Source organism: Pleurodeles waltl, chromosome 11 (genome assembly GCF_031143425.1).
Source record: "Pleurodeles waltl isolate 20211129_DDA chromosome 11, aPleWal1.hap1.20221129, whole genome shotgun sequence".
Taxonomy (NCBI): domain Eukaryota; kingdom Metazoa; phylum Chordata; class Amphibia; order Caudata; family Salamandridae; genus Pleurodeles; species Pleurodeles waltl.
In genome coordinates this window covers 864,262,650-864,277,703 of record NC_090450.1, presented here as the reverse complement: position 1 = coordinate 864,277,703, position 15,054 = coordinate 864,262,650, and positions in this window count along the sequence as shown.

Below are 15,054 nucleotides of genomic sequence, written 5' to 3'. Positions count from 1 at the left end.
CGAACTGGCGCAAGACGTCGCAAAGCCTCGCAAAGCAACACCGCGCTGTCCGTGCACCAGAATTTAAGGAACTATGTTCAGAGTGTCCAAATGGATCCCTATGCCAGCCCATGCTCCATCGCGGTCGGCCTGAACTTGTGACTTTGTCCCAGTCCAGCGAGACCAGTCAACCACATTTGTCACTTTGCACTTCCGTGCGCTCTTTTCACCAAATTTGTATATCTAGGGATGCAGATCCTCCTTGGACCCTCCTTGGATCCTCCTCAGACCTTGGGAAAAATCAAGACCGCGATTGGCTAACCACAACCTGACAGAAATATGAACTTGTGCGTTAAAAAAAACATAGAAATTCACTGAGAAAACCAAAGGTTCCGGGGCCATTATAGTTAAGTTGATGCTTTACCCATAAGAAATACAGAAATTAAGCAGTTTTACTTATATTTATACTTATCTAAACAAATCATAACTCGTGCCAGAAAGTAACTTTGAGCGATGAGTTATAGTTTCTTAACATAAGTATAACTATAACTGCTGGATTACTATGTTTTTGTATGGGTAAAGCTTCTACCTAGCTAGAACATCCCTGTACCCTTTGGTTTTCTCAGTGATTATATATATATATATATATATATATATATATTGCTGAAAATGTTGCAACTGTCTGAGGAATCTTCACAAAAAAATCCCAAAACAAGGTTCGTCCAACCGATCTCCATCCTGGAAAGTTTTGGGTAATCTGTCAAGTGAGGGCCAAGAAAAAAGGAGGTTCCAAAACACACCTTCGCCATGCAATTTCTCATAGTAAATTTTGTCACAGCTATAGAAAATGGCAGAACACAATTATGCCAAATTTGGCAGAATGCTGGATATTGATCCAGCAAGCATACCTCTGGGTGTAAATTTGTTCAGAAGTTTTTGTGAAATTAACATTCAAAATTTTTAAAAAAGCAAACAACAGGATACCTTTGTAGTATTTTCGCAGAGTACTGCAGTTCCGCGAGATGAAAACATGCAATCTGATAGGGTAGTATGGTACTCCCTGTGTCCTACTGCAGGCTGTGAGATCAGTACACATGATTTGATTGACTGGCTGTAACATGAAGGGAAAGTTTCAGCTGCCATTTCATGACTGAGAAACTCGGTCATAGAAAATGACATAAATAAGAAATAAGGGGCAGCATAGGGGTACACTGACCCCCTGGCCCTTGTGGGGACCCTCTTGTGTCAAATAAAAGTACTTTTTTTCACTGTACTTGGCGCCTGTGTAATGTCACGGTAGTACTGTGGTACAGTGGAAAAAAAGGTGTGTACGTGGGTTGCTGCAAGACCATGGGGACTTAGCTACACATGGCTGGTTGGGTACAGGGACAGGCCCAGCAGAGAGTGGCAGCCTGTGGTGGAGGTTGATCACCCACAGGGGAGTTAGCTGCAGGACCTGGCCACATAGGCCAGGCCTTGCTGCCTATTTCGTTTGGCACATGGCCGAAGGCTGTGCACGGTGGGGGAATTTGGCCTCCTGGGGTGGAGGAATGATTGGGTACATGGCTTTCCCATAGGCCCTCACCCATGGTGGTTGGACACAGGGCATGACCTGCGGCCAACCCGACACCGTTAACTTCGAAAGACAGGGTAGGCCTAGTTAAGTATGATAACAAAATATTACTTTATTTTAAAAAAAAACTCGAAATTCACTGTAAAAACAAGGGAATCCTTTTACCTACTTTCAAGTGCCACCACAGTTTCATCACATTTTAAAAAGGAAGTAAAGGCCATATGTAACTCTGTAAACTACCCAAGTTCCAACATGTCTTTTTAAAGCAATGGTGTCTGCCACCCACCAAAGCCTCTCTGTGCTGCATGTGACAACAAACATAAAACCTGTGCACCTGGCTTCATACACTGGTTGGATGCACTCATTTTCAACCCTGTTGAAACACACACCTCCCTGCAGCAGTGCTACACGACAAATTAACTCAATTTGTTTCACTAAGCTTCATCAGAACATATAAATTATGAACCCAAGGGAGAAGACCTACCTGCACATCAAATTGCCCGGATACATTTAAAATCAAAACCAATGGAAACAACCTATCCACTTCCAAGTGTTGCTATAGATGCAGGCAAGATTGGAGAAGTGTAGAAGAGCATTGTCCACCTATGTTTCCGCACTGTCCATAAGTAGCCAGTTTTCAGTTACGCAGGAGCAACAGAACATCCCTCCTATCTTCAGGTGCACTCATTTAAAAAAATCTTCTCAACCACAGGACTTGCCAATGGCAATTACAATTTCCTGAGTGAATCTCGTACATGGCAACATTTTAGAACATGAAAGTGGGAGATTTTAAAAAATAGTAAGGAGAATGTATTTCCTACATAAACTTCCATTGAAACGGAGACAGTTTCAGGTGGGAGACAGACAAAATAAAGCCTTTTTTTGCTTCAAAAATCAGGAGTCTCCTGTCTGAATAGGGTCTGTTAGCATGTCTGGAATCTGTGTATAGCACATGTAAGCACCATTATGTTGGGTATGAGTGCTTCTTTTACTCATGCAAGGAGAGAAACTACAGGCATTGGTCCACAATATATAAATGACCACTACTATCAACATGCAGCATGAATTGCCCACTCACCCTTGCAAGTAAGGTTTCAGAGTCCACTTCTGGTGGGATTGTATATTGTAATTGTAGTTGCATTCATATAATTAGGCATTGAAGTGATTTACACCGGGCAGCACACTCCTGAGGAACCCAAGGTTATGTGGTTAGTCCAGTGTTAATGGCTATTGTTATTTGTGGAAGTCTCAATGTGAGTGACCTATAAAAGTCATAGTAGAGATGTACCCAACACTAAGGTACTATTAAGTTTCCCCAATGGTGCATAGTTTATCATTCAAATATCAGCCATAAATGGATTTTAGAAATTCACCCATTTTTCTCCAAACACCAGCTTAGGAGTTTTGAAAATACACACGTTTTTGTCTCAAAAAATGCTTTTCAATGTTGTTATACCCATATTAATTCAGCTAAGCAAACACTTCTAATTGAGAAAACTAGGCTGTACATGGAAGAGCTACTTACAGCCTGATAGAGAGCTACCAGTACCTCACCTAGTTGTTGGAGAACCATGCTGTAAGTCTGTCATAACAGCCGTAACCCTGAGCCCAGAGTGTCCATTTGGGGAGCTGAGGTGGTGGAAGATGGGTGGGTGGGGGAAATGAAGAACAAATATTCACACGACAGTCCCTAAGGTTGGGCTTCCTCTGACTTTTCATCATCTTCATGCCTCAATATCTGGGGGAGTCTAAAGCCTGGCTGCCAAAAGCTTGTCCGACTGCAATGACACCTGGTGAGTGGACAGTGAGCCCTGGTTGGATATATAGCGGGCTTCAGCTAGGGATGCAGTAAACCTTGATGGATAGGGCAATGATCTTGGCTGGGATATAGTTAGCCAAGGTAGGAGTGACGGGGGATTGGCCCTACCTGGCTGGAGCGGAAGTGACACTAGATGTGGTGTCTAGCTTGAGAAGTAGCGAGGCCTTGAATCCCTTTGAAGCCACATGAGTGAATAAAATGAGTACCTCTGTACACATAGGTCATAGACATAATTGATGGAATCCCATATCTATGGCTTCTCTTCTGACACATTATTGTATTTGCGGGGTTGCCAGCTCTGCGCAATTGATTTGGCGCATCTCCCACTTGCAGAACCTGCAGCTCCCGAAAAGAAGCTAGAGTAGTGGCACTCCTGGAGTAGTTCAAAGAACTTTGACCAGTTAGCAATTCTGGGCTCTTTTTTGGTCATAGTAAGAACCCTGGAAAGTATATTGGTGGAGGACTAAATGGAATCAAACGCTTACATCGATATTCTGTGTGGTTTATATAACTGGAGCTTGCTAACAGCATTTTCACAGAATAATGGAATAACAATTGCTTTACTTAATTACAAAAGAAGCCTGATATGTTTGCAGTGCCTCTCTCCCGACTTTGAGTTATAACATACACATGAGAATCTCCTAACCTCATAAGCAACGTGTACCGAGTATCCGCAGTGTCAGGCGAAAGAGCAGGAGGAAGTGTGGCTTGCTGATCTCACCCCACCATGTGACGAGTTTGTAAAGGTTTGATTAATTTCTAAGCACAATTACTCCACTAGAGCAATGGTTCCCAACCTTTTGTCTTCTGTGGACCCCCATTTTATCAGTACTGGAACCCGGTGACCCCCACTGAATCATTATTGGAACCTGAGAACCCCCCAGTGAGTCATTACTAAAAGCTAGGTATGTAATCTGTTCATATTATTATATTTTCTGAACAGCCGCAGACCCCCTGAGGAGGCTTCGCGGACCCACTGGGGTCCCCAGACAACAGGTTGGGAACCACTGCTCTAGAGTATCACCAAAGCATTCAGAGTAGGAAGGATAACATCCTGTATGTACATAGCTAGTTAAAGCAATGTCACACCTTGTCAGGCCCTGTAAGAAAATGTTGCAGAAACCGAGTGTTCCTAAAGAAAGCAAGGATGGCAGCTTATTTTAGTAAAACATTATAAGTCACTATATGTACTGAAACAACATACCACATTCCACATTTCCTGTGCAATGTTACCAAACATTTGGGGGCTGATCATAAATTAGCACTGTGGGGCGGAATCATTACTGACACTGATGTGTTCAGAGTTTATCGGATGGGATCATTATGGTATGTTGCAAGATTTTGTGCTGTAAAGTGCACGTTTTGTGCTTACTCCTTGTTCAACAATAAATTTTAACATGCATGACCTGCTGAAATTTAACAAAGGGTGTAATCTTTACTAGACCTGGTAATTATCAGGTGAGATAAACATTGCACCACTTGTAATTGCAGGCCCTAAGGACATCAGTTAGAGGTCACCAGAGGTCACACCCTGTCTTTGCGACCCTATGGCTTCAGAGGTGGCAAAATCAGTTTAAGGAGCACAAGGGCAGCTCTTCCTTATATACATTGGTTTGCGCTCCACTTTCCTTGTTTTCTGTCAATATTTATTACACTAATACTAAGGGTCCTTGATGATGTTATTGTTTATTCTTCCTTTCTACTAAACATTTGCAAAGCTCTCTGATAACCGCAAGGGTCATGCTAGCCCTATATAAAACATTGCAAATAAATAAGTAACATATTAGTGAATAATATTTTATAATTCTCTGTTAGTGTAATAAAGAATGGATTATAATGAGCTGAATTGTGACCCTCCCTGGAAGCTGAGGTAAGTAAAAAATGCTTTTATATGTATGTTGTATGTGTGGTTGCAGGTGAGAGAGTGTTCATATGAGAGGAGTGTGTATATGTGTGAGTATGTGTAAGCATGCATGTGTGAGCAAAAGTAAAGGTTAGATGGCGTGTGATGTCACTTCTGCCACCCCTGGCATTTTAATAGACTGACATTCATGCAGGCCCCACAGTATCTACCTGGCAAGCTGCACCATAAAAAAACTACATTTCAAATCAGACAGCAAAGCAGGCAGATCTAGCTCTTTGTTTTATCTCCATCTGTTTTAGAGGGGACACCTGGGCTAGTCGGAGAGAAGTGCATGGGTAAATGGAATAATCCTTTAAATAACTGATGGTGGCAAGGTGGTCCAGGGGAAATAGAATAACCATTAATTAAATGAATTTTGCTTTTGATTTGTCTGCAGTGCTCTGCAGCCAAGGTGTCCTGGAGGAAATTGAATTACACCTAAGAAACTGAATGCTTTAGTGCAGGTGTGCTTCATTGATGGATGGAGGAATGGAATGGATTGGATGGAGGTGGATGGGTGGAGCAAGGCAAAATGCAGAGTTAAATAAAAATGAAACTAAAAATAAAAAAATGATAAAATAATCTAAAAAAACCCAAAATATAATAATTAAAATAAAGAAGAAATTAAACAATTTAAAAAAAAATACAAACAAGTAAAAAAAAGAAAAATAAATATAAAACTTAAAGTATAAAAGGAATAAAACATGACAAAAATGGCATACAAATTAAAATTAAAAATAACAATTTTAAAATCAAAATATAAATAATAAAACAAAAACAAAAACAAATGATCAATAATTATGGTTTATATGTAAACCTATGTCAAAGATATATTAGCTGCATGGGCAAAAGGGCTGCCAGCCAGCCACATGGTCAAAGAACAAGTTACAACACCAAGGAGCAAGGAAGAGACATGAAGAACAAAGAACACATGCAAGCCTATGGCAAGAGACACTGGCTGGATGGACAAAATGTCTACCAGCCAGCCATATGTTCAAACAACAATAACAAGGAGCCAGGAGGCATGGCACACAAATAACACATGCAAGCATATTGCAAAGGGAGTGACACTGGCTGCATGCACAAAATGGCTGCCAGCAACATGATCTTGCCAAAACAACCAGGAACAAAGAAGCATGGCAAACAAAGAACACATGCAAGCCTATGGCAAGGAACACTGGCTGGATGGACAAAATGGCTGTCAGACAGCCACATGTTCAAATAACAGCAAGGAGGCATGGCAAACAAGGAGCACGTGCAAGCCTATGGCAAGGAACATTGGCTGGATGGACAAAATGCCTGCCAGCTAGTCACACTGTCAAACAAGAACAACAAGGAGCAATGAGGCATGGCCAACAAAGAAGACATGCGGGCCTACGGCAAGGGACATTGGCTGGATGGACAAAATACCTGCCAGCCAGTAACAAGGTCAAACAAGAACAACAAGGAGCAAGGAGACATGGCAAAGAACACTTGCAAGCCTGTGGCAAAGGGAGGGACACTGGCTGCAGGCACAACAACTCTGCCAATCAGCAACATGATCAAACAACAACAACAAAGAGCAAGGAGGCATGGCAAACAAATAACACATGCAAGCCTATGAAAAAGGGACACTGGCTGCATGCACAAAATGGCTGCCAGGACCATCTTGGTCAAATAACAATGATGAGCAAGGAGAACGAAGAACAACAAATGCAAGCCTACGGCAAAGGGACACTAGTTACATGCACAAAATGGCTGCCAGCCACATGGTCAAACAACATTCTCTTATGTCATCAAATAATATTACCCCACAATGTATACACTTTTTGAATAAAAAAATGAAATGCAAACAATAGCCAACATTTTAAATTTAATCCAATGCCACCTCTGCCCTAAATTAAGTTTTAAGAACATTTATCACTGAAATATTTACTTCATGCACTGATGACTACTAGTACTGGGCTGAATGGCTAAATGCCCTTTTGGAAATCTAGCCCTCTTATTAAAGTAATATTGCAAATGTTACATACATGTAGAAAACGTACCGAGCAGTGCAACAATTTTCATTTACAAAAGATGAAAAGTCAATGAAATGAAAAATAAATACTAACTAGGCCCATACTTAAACTCTATGCCCACACAATCCTATAACATTTAAAAATCAAATATCAATTTAAAGTAAAAAGAAATACTGGTGTATGCCCAAGCAAACAAACAAAACACCCTTATACAATAGTTTTTTAACTTACTTGTGTGATTCAACAAAAAAGTCCTTATCCAAATGTATATCCAAGAGACAAAGAGAGTGATCCTTTCACCTTGAAATCCAAGTGAAAAGTGACCTAGAGCTGGACAAAGCACTAGGAAGAGCCTGCTTGACAGGAACAGGAAGCTGGAGTCTCTGGCACGATTCCTTCCTGTTTGAAAAAAAGGCTTCTCAATCTGAAAAACAAATTGCAGGGTCCATTGGAGAAGGCAATCTTGTCGAAATCTCTTTTTGGCTAGATTTAGTTTCTCTGGAGTAGAAAATCTAATTCAGAAGTGAGTTCGTGCTCACGAGTGCCCCTGTTTTGGCTGCGGGAACGGGTGGAAGCAATGCAAGGGAATGCAAAGTCCTGTGCATGCTCGCTGGCAGCCCAGGAGTATTGTCACGCTCACAAGAGAGCACCAAAGCTCAATCTTGGAGCGTAAGCAAACTCCGCTCCGCAACGGAGTGCATAATTCGGAAACTCTGCACTACTCTGCCAGTTAAGCGGAGTTCTATGCCCTGGCCTGTTCTAAACATGCAAACTCATGTATGCCTAATGTTCACTGAGCAACTGTTCAATAAAAAGAATTACAAAAAAAAAACTTCTCCTTCCATAAATACTTTCTGAATGAAAGTCTGAAATCTGATTTGAGGTTTTATGTTAGCATTCCATTTAGTTATAAATATTTTCGTATGAACCTTGTCTACTGCATGGTCCAATTACTCTCAGAATGTAAAATTGGACGCTTTTCTGCAAATAAAAATGAACTGGAAGAGTGCTGATAAAGTTATTTTAAAGGCTTGGTGGTATGCTGTATGATTTAATCATAGATTAAAAAGAGCTCATGTTACACCTATTTCGCTTGCAGTAAAAATAGATAATTCATGGATTTTTGTTTCAACATTTCTTAGCAAGTCTAGTGTGATTGTAAAAACCCCTGATATTTCTGTTGAGAAAGTGCCTTTTTTCTTTTTATATCCTTAACAAGTTACATGAAATATAAATATAAATCAATATCTTATGTAACAATTTTTTGATTGGTTATTATAAAGTTTTTATGCTTACGCATGTATTGTAATTGTGATAGCCTTTATATAGTGTGTATGACCCCTGACGAGGCGTTGAAGTGCTTTATGGCGAGCATCACACTACTCTGGAACCCAATAAGGATTGGTGGTGGGTTAGTATAGGGAAATGTGAGTTAATTTGAGCAGTGGACATGCAAGTCTGTTAGATAGATTGAATAAAATAACTCAGGGATAGATGAGGGAAGAGTCTAGAAAGTGTTATTTGGGAGATCATAGTAGTAAGATAAGGTTTGGGATGAGTAAAAGGTGACAAAGAGGAGGGGAGAGTCTCTAGAAAGGGATTAGGGAGATCATAGTAGCAAAATGAGATTTGGGGTGAGCCTAGGAGGCATAGAGGACGGAAGAATCTAGAAAGGGTTATTTAAGAGATCATAGTAGTAGAATTAGGTTTGGGATGTGTCATAGAATGGAGATAGAGGATTTATTTAGATTGGTATTGGGTGACACATAGAGTAATGCATTAGAGAGAGTCAAATGTTTTTTTCTTCTTCTACAGTGGGAGTAAAGTGATAAATATATGGATACATCACTACATAAAAAAGGGTATGCATGTATAAGGAAGGTAATATATTAGGATTTACAGTTGTATTGGATTGACTCAGACTTTTAATTATTGCGGCACTTGAAGCTAATTTATTTGTGTATTTTCATAACTTTTTTATTTATTTTAATTTTATATTTTTGTCAATAGTTTGTGATAGATTAACAAAACAGAAACCCATAAGCATCTAATCAAAATAAATCAAATAATTTATGTGAAAACTTTACAGGGATCTATATACATTTTAAGGATAGAATATTATAATATATATATATATATTTATATATATATATATATATATTTGGGCGGAAACCCTCCAGTAGTTGTGCTGGTGGTCGGAGGTGCAGGAGCAGTTCCACCACCAGCCATGTCCCGCCAGTAGGACACCCCCCACCGTATTACAACCTGTAATACGGCCTGGTGGTGTCCTGATGGCGGGGCGCTGCCAGCGGTGGGAGCGCTGGGTCCTGTACCCTCAGGGAGGAGCACCTCGTCGGACGAGGTAACTGTCCTCCGCAAGGGGAGGGGGATGGGGCGTGTGAATGGGTGTGTGTAAGTGTGTGAATGCGTGTAATGAATGGGGGTGGGAGGGGAGTGTTTGAGCATGCTTGTTTGTGCTTCTGTGTGTAAATTTGGTGATGGTGATACGTGTGTGGGTGAATGTGAATGCTGGGATGGGATGTGTGTGTGCATGCATGTAGACAGGGGTGGGGGCTGTGTGTGTGTATGTAGAGAAAAGGAGGGGGATGGAGTATGTATGTGTGTCAATGGGAGTGAATGTAGTGAGTGTGTGTGTGAGTTGGGATGTTGCGTGTGTGTGTGCGCGTGAGTGTAAGGGTGTTGTGAGTGAGCGTGAGTGTGTGTCAGGGTGTGCATGTGGGTGCGTGCGTTTATGCGGGGGTGGGGGTAAGTATGGGTATCGGAGTGAGGGGTTCACTTCTGGGATTGGGGGGGGAGGGGTTCACTACTGGGAGCGGGGAGATGGGGGGGCTTTTGGGTAGATGGGGAGGGGAGGCGTGGGAGTCATCTACCTGCGACAGGAATGCAAATTACTGTCGCCGGTAGACATTCAACTAGGGATTCAGTGGCGGTGCTACCGCGACAAAATCCCTGGCAGAAAGGGGACTCGTAATACCGCCAGTGGTATTGGGTGTCCCGCCGGGTCAGAGATGCTCATCTCTGGCCCGGTGAGTCCAACTGCCCTGGAGGTAGGATCGAGGAAAGTGGCAGTTTGGCATATGGTGAAGACTACGACGGGGTCGGAATGACCACCTGAGTTATTATTGAATCGAAACAGACTTTAGTGATAAAAGGACAACCAGAAAAAAGAAAGAGTAAAGTAAAACGCCTAGATAAGAAAAGACACACATTAGAGAGTGGCCCGATGCTTTGATTGCAATTTTCCCATTTGGTTTTGTAGAAAAATAATAAATTTAGAGGTAGAATAAGCGCAATTTATGGTTTAGAGGTTTACATTCTCTTTAATTGAATTAGAACTAAGACGAAGTTCTGTTAATAATAAGCTTCTGCCAAAGCAATACAACAAAGACAACACGGAGTTACACTGTGTTATTGCTTAAAAGAATTAACCAATTAATTCTTAAGAGAACATTTGAGCGCTGATAATCTACCGCGAGTCATAATCCGACGGTGGCCACTGGCAGGAGCTGCAGATGACAGAGCCTCGGAAGACCTGCAGTTGGATGAGGGAGGGAAGAGAAGGCGGGGAGTAGGTGAGCGATTGCACCAAATCATCGTGTGTATGTGTGTTTGCATATCTGCCTCTGTATGTCTACCTTTTGTTTTTAAAGTTTACATATATAGCTATGTGTATGATTGTGTCTGGGAATACTTGTGTCTGTATGTGTACATCTGTGCATGTGTCTTTGTGTATAAATTTGATCACCTGTGCATGTGCCCACATGTGAATGTGGTAGGATGCCCTGGCCATACAATGGTAATGACTGTCACATGATGGCAATACCTGGCCTGTAAGGACATGCACAAAATATTATAATAAATGTAGCATTTCAGGAGATGGTAAATGGGCATATGGTACAAAAAATCTCGGATCAGTTTTACCAAGATGTTGAATGTGGTTGTGTCACATTTTTCTCCGAAAATGCTGTGCCTAGCTGAGGTTGGCATAAAGAGGACAAATATCTTTATTTCTACTTGATTTTTCCTGGTTGCATGTGATCTGCATTCTGTATCACACATACAAAGAGGAAATAGCTTCAAGAGATGTTTTTTCGGCAGGAAGGTATCGCTTCCTACATATAGACTATCCTGACCACAACACATGCACACTTGCGCCATGACCCAACTGTGCTTGCATTGGTACTAGGCAGCTATAAGTGCACCAGGGTTATGAGCGAGTAGGACTGTACCATGTCTTTATAAATATGACACAGTTCTGCTATCTCCCCTTCACGCATTGCACTTGTTGCACTGCGTTGTATGACATGTAAGAAAATATACCCACTGGTATGTGAGTACCTGTGCTTTTCATGAGGTATCTTTCAGGGAATAAAATATACCAGTATCTGGCACACGAGTGGCTGTGCACATAAAGGTAGTGCCTTCCTCTGCATAGACTCACAATACCTGATAAGTAACTAACTGGGCTAGTGGCATCTAGTATGTAGTATCTAATTGGGTACATAATAATCGTATCTGATCTGCAAGTCCATGGACATTTGATGAGGTAGGCATACAATGGCCATAGCTGGCATTTGAGTTCTGTTTATATTATGATAATGGCTCTTATGTGTTTGGAGTATCTACTAGGATTTAAGATGAGAAACCCAACGTGGGTAGCTGGGCATGTGATTGTAGTACATACTTGGTTTATTTTTGAGCTTTTGGTAGCAATGCAGACTACAGTGGGGAATACCTACGTAGGCAATGTATAAACTAGTATGTCAGCATCTGTTTAAATGTAGCAATGTGAAGATAACTTGGCAATACCTGTATAACTATGGCATAGAGGATGCTGGTATGACAATATGGCAGTGTAGTGCATTGGCACAAAGTGGTATATCGCTTGCTGGCTATTCCTGTAATTTGGGGTAAAACTCAGCTACATCAATTCACACAAATGTTAACTTTAGAGTACGAAGTAACCTTGGCCAGGCTGTAAACCCTGAGCATAAGCAGTGTCACTCATACTGATGTGCGCTACTGAAATTGTGAGCAGCACTACATATTTGAGCTCCAACAGATATGAGCAGCGCCTGTGCTAGCCTGTCACAATGACATCCTTGTTTCAGCATCAAGAAATACCTGAGCAGGGCCCTAGTTTTATTGCCAGCACCCTGGAATACAAGATCAACACTTAGCATGCCATTTCTAACCACAGACAGACATGCTGATAGAACTACTTGAGTGGAGAGATGGTACAAACTCTGTCCGCCTCTGTCCCTCCCACTTGTTTCTTCATGGTGAGCTGCACTGTGCTGCACAGTAACTTGTTATATCAGTGACGGCTCAAACGCCATCACAGGGAGTCACTTTGTAAATCCCCACTGCATATCTGCCCCATTCTGGGAGCAGAGAGTTCTGCAGCAGCCCAGCAGCACAGGCGCTTCTTGTCATGTGAGTCTCGCACTGGGGGACACCTACCGAATGAGCTGATCCAAGGAAGGAGGCCACCAGTCCTTTTGATGAAGGTCCGTCTGCTTGTCTGTCCCGTTGTAGGGAAGACAGAGGGGCTTCAGCAAGGTGTGGTGGACGTGAAAAAAGAGGATAGAGGGGATAGCGGAGGTATGATTATCAGAATGTCATAAAGACGGGGTTTATGGTATTTTCTGTTGATGGGGTGGCAGGACACTTGTCACAGATTTACTAATATCTTGTGCCATGGATATGCCACTTTGCAGCTATGATGTAAAATGTTATTTTTGACTTCCAAAGCTACGCTAATCAGTTTTGTGTTCGGATTTTTCAGAACAAGGGGGGTATCCCTTCCGGCACAAAAACAATCCTGCTCGTGTTGCAGGGACCCTTTCACCATGGTGCCAGATCTAGGAGCCAGAAGAAATGCACCGTATCTTATTTGATATGATGCATTTCTGCTGTCTCCCTTTCACGCAACACAGCAGAGCAACTTTGCTTGCTGCTCTGCCTTGTGTGCAATCGAAGTAATTATGCCCAAGATGTCTAAAGTGGTGGAGCGTGTCTGGAATCCAAGTATGGGTTTAGTTTTGGGGTGGCAGAATGCCATGTATGGTCACTGATTGTGATGGGATTTAGCAAGTCACTAGGTGTCACATACTTTTGGAGGGATGAGGAAGTGGATGCCAAGTAGGAGGTTTTGAATGGGGAAGATGACAGGACACGGAGGGCCAGATTAATCACTCATTACGCAATTCTTCATTGTGCATCATTGTTTGAGAGTGTGTTGCGCTGTGTTACGCAGAATCCTGCATCATGGATGCATTGTTATTACCATACAGTGCACCATGGTGCTAAGCCCTGAAATGCATCACATAGTGTGATGCAAAGAGGTAGATTTGACGCAATACGGTATAGTGCATCTTCACTCGACGTGATGCAAAGTTGTATTGCATGCCGTAAGACATGCAGCAAGTCAACATTTTGTCATGCAAAAGTGCAAGGTGTTACGGAAAGCTAGAAAATGTCAAAGTGTGCGACCCAAATCTCTGTAGAACTGCTTTTACTTAAGTACATTTTCCACCATGGAAGAAGAAACAGGACAGACCATCAATCCTCAAGCTGTACTAGAAGTATATGGAAAAAGGAAGAGGAAGCCCAGCTTCAGTGAGGAAGAGATTGAAAAGGATGCTTTATGGCAAGCAGTAGTTGACAATGTAAAAAGCATTGGCATGACCACAAGCATAGGACCAAATAAAAAGTGACCAGGAAACTTAAGGCTGCAATGAGGACCGGATGAGGCTTGTATGTCCAGGGGGAGTGCTTGCTGGAGTCGAGGGTCAGGACAATGCTGTCAAGGAGGACCAACAATATGTACAGGGTGAGTCTGAACTGATTGCCTGTCAAATGTTGCCACAATTTGATATTACAGCCTATGACAAACACAGGGGCACATGGGTAAAACGTTCAAGTATGCCTTGTGAAAAGAGTAACAGACCTGTGCCAAGTACTCTGATGTTGTGCCCGAAACCAATCAGACTTGAAGCAGAAGCAATTTTTTAAGTATTTATGCAACAATCCAAGCTATAAATAAAATATAATACAATAATAAAACAGCAATTTTGGCAAATAGAGTAAAGTACAACAATTACTAGAGTACCAAAGTTGTAGATACCCAATCTTGGGAAACACAGGCATGCAACTTAAATGAATCTTGGACAACAAATGGGAATTAGCAAAAGTCACAACTGCAGTTATTTAGTTGTTCCAGAGTCCCTCATTAAGAGTCAAGACAGTTAGCCTTTAAAGATAATCTGTTGGGCCATGGTTGAATAATCATGTCCACTATGTTCAATTTGGGAGCATTTTCAGCAGTACCAGTCCTTTTTGCAGAGCGCAGCAGTGTTTCTGAGTCTTCCACAGCTTCAAAAATTGAATGAACAGTTGGGTATGCGGTACCAATATTATCTCCTTGGTGCTCAATCAAGAACTCAATAAGGTTCTAGACTTTGGCTCTTCCAGCCTCCCCCCCCAAAGTGTTGTTGCTATTGTGCCAGGCTGTCTTGGGCCTAGCTTGTCTGGGGGTAGCAAAGCACTGTTCTTCAATACTTTGTGACGCAGCACAAGCATATTGTATGTGATGTGCAAGTGTGTTAGGTAACACCTTCTCCCGTTTATGAAGTCTGAGCTGGTTGAGCATGTCAACATCTATGGGCCTTAGTCTCAATTTCTCTGAATAATACACAACATACACAAAGCATTACATGGTTATGTCACCCAAGACATAAGCAACAGTCACCAAATG